Here is a 5,394-nt window from a genome sequence, read left to right as displayed (position 1 = left end):
GCTAGAATAATTTTCTAGGCATTTTTTTTTTAATAGATCAAAGTCTGGGGTTAATAGATATGGAAAGATAATAGAATAATAATAACAATAACAATAATAACAACAATAATAGCAGAAGGAACAACCTACAGTATTTATATCTTTACCACAACAAGTACGTCTGAGTTCTCTCTGACAAAAATGTGGAAGTTAGTTTGGCTCAAGTGACTTTGAAAAGGTCATAGCCTAGGAAAATATAAAGTAACTAGACTGACCTCTAGAAGAAATAGAGACAATTGTCAAGAACTACTCCCAGATAAATATCAGGCCTAGACAATTTAAAAGCATATTCTATCAACTATTTAAGAAAGACAATAAAATATATTGTGAATAAAATATCTAGGAACAAACTTAATGAGAATATACAATGTTTACGTAAAGAAACTTTAAACACAACTTTATCTGTCATTAAACATTAAGACAGAAAAAAAACCTTCATTTTTAAAAAATGAAATGATTTTGTTGACATCAAAAATAGCTCGAAAGGAGCACAAAGAAAATCATGACAAATCATTCTTTTGAATGTCAATTAAAAAACACAAATAAAATACTACAATAGAATCCAGATTCAACATGGATGACCACATAGGATTTAAGGTATAATGCCAAGATGTTTTGGTGTTAGAATATTTTATTCATCATATTGATGAATGAAAGTAAAATGCTATGATCTCATTGTATATTCAATGGATATTTTAAAATGCAACATTAATTTCTTATAAAAATTCTTAATTAAATGAGAATAGATAATTACTTTTACAGCACATAAAATGAATCCCTATCTCTTTAATGGATAAAATAAAAATTTCTACATGAACATTCTCTTAATGTTATAAAAGCATATAGAACTTTAATGAAAGTATTATCTTTAAAGTAAGAATAATAATGAGTATCTTATTATCATTATTGTTATTAAACTTTGTTGTGGATACACAGGTTAATCCAGTTAGATGAGAATAGAAATGAGAGAGAAAAATGTGAGTGGAGACTTCTGTTTTCAGGAAGGTGGATTATATATACTTATTTCTCCTGCTAAGTACAACTAAAAACCCTGGACATTCTACATAAAATAAACATAAAGAGACTCTGAAAGGTGGAGAGGAGGAGGCAGACTGGCCAGACACATTGACACCCAAGGAAAGATGTGGTGGTGAGTTCTCTGGATTTTCTTTGTGGGTCATATTTCTCTGACTTGGATTTGAAAAGTTGTCAATCTGGAAACCCAATGTGTGCAGACAAAAAAAAAATAAAAACTCTCCAACAAAAGCTTGCTTTTTCTATTTAAAGGGACAGAAAGGGGAAGTTAAACAAGACAGACAACTTTAGACAATAACTGCTCTACTCCAGCCAAATGCCACAGATAACACTGTTTCCATCTTCAACCATACGAGCAAAAGGCAAGTGGAATCTCTATGATATTGGGCTAGACAAGGAGTTCTTAAACTTGACAGCAGGAAAAAAAACAAAACAAAATAAGCTATTGAGCAGAAGAAAATATTTGCAAACCACTTATCTAACAAAGAATATACAATAAATATAAAAAGAACTCTCAAAACTCAGTTAAAAAGCAAACAATCCAATTAGAACAAGGTAAAAGTCATGAAGAGACAATTCACTGAAGAAGATATACAGATGGCAAATGAGAACATGAAAAGATGTTCAACATCATTAGCTGTCAGGGAAATGCGAATTAAAATCACAATAAGATATCACTACACACCTATTGGAATGGCTAAAGTAAAAATAAAATTAAAAATGGTGATAACATCAAATGTTAATGAGAATGGAGAGGAATTAAGTCACTTATACATTGCTGGTGTACATGTAAAACATTTCTACACACTCTAGGAAACAGTATGCCTACTTCTATAAACACTAAAATATGCCACTCTACAATTGCACTCACTCCTAGGCATTTATCTCAGAAAAGTAAGAACAAAAACCTGCATAGAATGCTCATAGAAACTTTATTCATAATAATCATAAACTGGAATCAATTCCGTTGTCTTTCAATGGGTGAATGATTAAACAAACTGTGGTATATTTATACCATAGAATCCTACTCAGCAATATAACTGCATAGACTATCGATACACTCAACGACCTGGATGGATCTCTATAAAATTATGCCGAGCGAAAAAGCCAATCACAAGAAGATTTTATACTCTACAATTCTATTTATTTCATATAATATTCTTGAAATAACAAAAGTACAGAAATGGAGGAAAGACTGTCTCAGTGGGGTTAAGGAGAGGGTGAAGGTGTGGCTATAAAAGGGAGACAGTTATAATCTTTGTGTGATAGAATTCTTGTGTAGTTTGTATCAATGTCAAAATCCTGGTTGTGATACTGTGTTATACATTATTGTGTTTTTGCAAGATACTACCATTTGAGAAAACTGGGTAAAAAGTACACAGGATTTTTTTGTATTGTTTTTTTAGGGCTGCACGTGACTCTCCAATTATTTCCTAATAGTTTTTTTTTTTTTTAAATCAGAAAGGAAATGTTAAAAAAAAAAAAAAAACTTATAGTTACTTTAAGATATTATATTTCACTTAGAATACTATGATAAACAAGAAAAGATAAGAATAAATCTCAGATTAAAATATAACTGACTTAATGGCTGGATACAAAATTTATGTATCTTCTATGTAGACAAACAGCAAGATAAGATAAAGTTGATACAATTAAAGAATAGACATAACATCAAGAAACTTTAAAAAACATTCTTGAGGAACACTAAAGAGTAATAAGTAAAATTATATTATATACTTGAAAATGAAGACTCAGTATATTCTAAAGAGAATTACTTGTCCCTAAATCAATCTCTACATTTTAGGTAATTCCAATAAAAATGCCAATTAAAATCTTTTTCGAAATACTAATATTATTTTGGTGTCCTAAGGCAAAATATAGAAGAATACTTCCCAGAATGAAGGCTATTAAACATATTGGATCCAACCAATATTAAAGAAATGATTAAAGAGTTAGTTTCTTGACCGTATATATATATACAGTCAAGAAATTTCATAAATAAACCATTATACATTGGGAAATTCAATATATTTAAAGGAATCTTTTTATATCAGTAAAGGAAACATAGTTTATTAAATAAATAGCATGGCAATATTTGAGTTGAAATGTATTTTAATTCTTACTCTAATCTTTATATTAAAATAAATTCTAAAGGTATCAAATAATTAAATGTAAAAATACTTTAAAATACAATAAAATAAATATAAAATATCTCATTTTAATTCACTTTTTTAGTGGTTAGACTTTTCTCAACAAAATACAAATCCCGGAAGGTATATATAAAAGTGATTAATAAATTCAAGCTATATAAATTTTTAAAAAATACATTTTTTTAGAAAAAAGAACATGACAATTAGAGACACATGACTATTTAATATTTGTGTCATCTATTGCTGTGTAAGTACCTCCAAGTCTCAGAGGTTCACTGCAGTAAGTATTTATACTCACGTTCACACAGCCTCACTTTGCATCTGAATAAACTAATCCAGATTGTATTGCTGGGGGTCTCTGCTTCAGCCTACAGCACCAGCTGTGCTGGATGCTGGCTGTGGTTGGTCTCAGATCTTTGCAAGTGTTTATTGTGGTGACCAGGATAAAAGGACAATGTTAACTGGTGGGAACCTCTTCTAATTGTGGGTCACAAAATACCAGAATTTAAGACCAGTCTTTAAGTAAGACTAAAGTCTCCACTCCTGTCACATCTGTGAACTCACAGTTGACCAAAATAAGTCACGTTGACAAGGACAAAGTCAAGGGATAGAGAAGTATATTGTCTCATAACACAGCAAGGGCCAAGGCTTTGATGTATAATACTATTAAACAGAAATGAAAAGTTGACTAATAATTCAATTTTTGACAGTGAGGTTGATACTTGCAATTCGTATTATATAAAAGGTAAATTTCCTTGTGCATAAATAGTTTGTACAAATCCATTAGAATTAAATTGAAATGCAAAGGAAAAATTAATAAAGGATATGAATATACAAATTTCAGAAAATAAACAAATACGCTTTAACTATATGCAAAGATATTCTACCTCATTCATAATAAGATAAATGTAAATTAAATTTGGCAAAGATGGGCAAAAGTGAAAACAAAGTCTGGCCGCCGCAGCTGCTGGGGGACGGGCTCCGCTGGCATGCTAACTCTGCTGCTCTGGAGGTTTCATGCGTGGTAAGGAGCTACGTACGCGCGGCTGAGTCAGATGGTGCCCCCGGAACCCCCAGACTGATACAGCAACTCTCATGAAACCTTGACCAAATGGGCACGAGTTACTACCACACATAATAAAAGACTTTTGCCTGCAACTTCGTGGGAGGATATGGGAAGGGGTCCTTTAAGGAAAACAGCCAAAACCGACCAAAGAGTAAACAACTTGAAGCCAATAGGCTGTCCCTTAAAAATGATGCACCCCAAGCAAAACACAAAAAGAACAAAAAGAAAAAAAAAGTACTCAAATGAAGATTGAATGGGTTCATGGAGTACCTAAGGCAAACTCAAATGGTTCACAACGGGGAGCTGATAGCAACAGACAGTCAGGAAGTAAGGGAAGAAATTTTAGTTAAAGAAAGATAGTCGTAGGGAAGGAAGAGGATTTAAAAGACAAGCAGCAAAGAAAAATGCAATGATATGTTTCCATGGTAGACAACCTGGCCATGAGATTGCAGATTGCCCAGCCCCCCTTGAGAATCAAGATATGGGCACTAGAATATGTTACTAGTGTGGATCCACAGAGCACGAAATAACCAAGTGCAAAGCTAAAGTAGACGCAGCTCTTGGTGAATTTCCTTTTGAGAAATGTTTTTTTGTGTGTGTGGAAATGAACTCTATGCTGATGGTGGTTGCTGCAGACTTTGTGGTTCTATGGATCATTTTAAGAAAGATTGTCTTCAAAGTTAGAGTTCAGATAGAATGGTTACAGTTGGTCGCTGGGCAATTGAAATGAGTGTGGACTATGAAGAAATTTTGGATGTGCCTAAATCACAGTAACTCAAAACAAAGATACCTAAAGTTGTTAACATTTTAGAATGATTAGTACGGTCATAAGTTACCACCTTATCGTTAAATTCTGAACTGGGTATTCGTCACAAGTTGGAGCTGGTCTCCCTTGGAGAAGCCTGGATTGTACATATCTGTATGATCTGGGTGTGATCAGTTTCCTGAGTACTGTTGATCAAAGAGTACTTCTTCCACAGAGAAAATCACTAAATAAAAGCATAAGATATTTAAAATGGATTCTTTAAAAGAACATATTTTTAACAGAATAGGTGTAACTAAATGGTTATATATCTAATTGCAACACTCATCTTTTTCTTAAAA

General features: G+C 32.3%; 1 pseudogene; it reads left to right on the top strand.

Annotated features, from left to right (window-relative positions):
• Positions 1–5,106, top strand: part of LOC102877975 — a 7,962-nt pseudogene extending 2,856 nt beyond the window's left edge.
• The last annotated feature ends 288 nt before the right edge of the window (positions 5,107–5,394 follow it).

This window comes from Pteropus alecto, unplaced genomic scaffold, assembly GCF_000325575.1.
Source record: "Pteropus alecto unplaced genomic scaffold, ASM32557v1 scaffold13, whole genome shotgun sequence".
Lineage (NCBI taxonomy): Eukaryota > Metazoa > Chordata > Mammalia > Chiroptera > Pteropodidae > Pteropus > Pteropus alecto.
The sequence above is the reverse complement of the archived record's forward strand: the minus strand, read 5'-3'. Positions and strand labels throughout refer to the sequence as shown.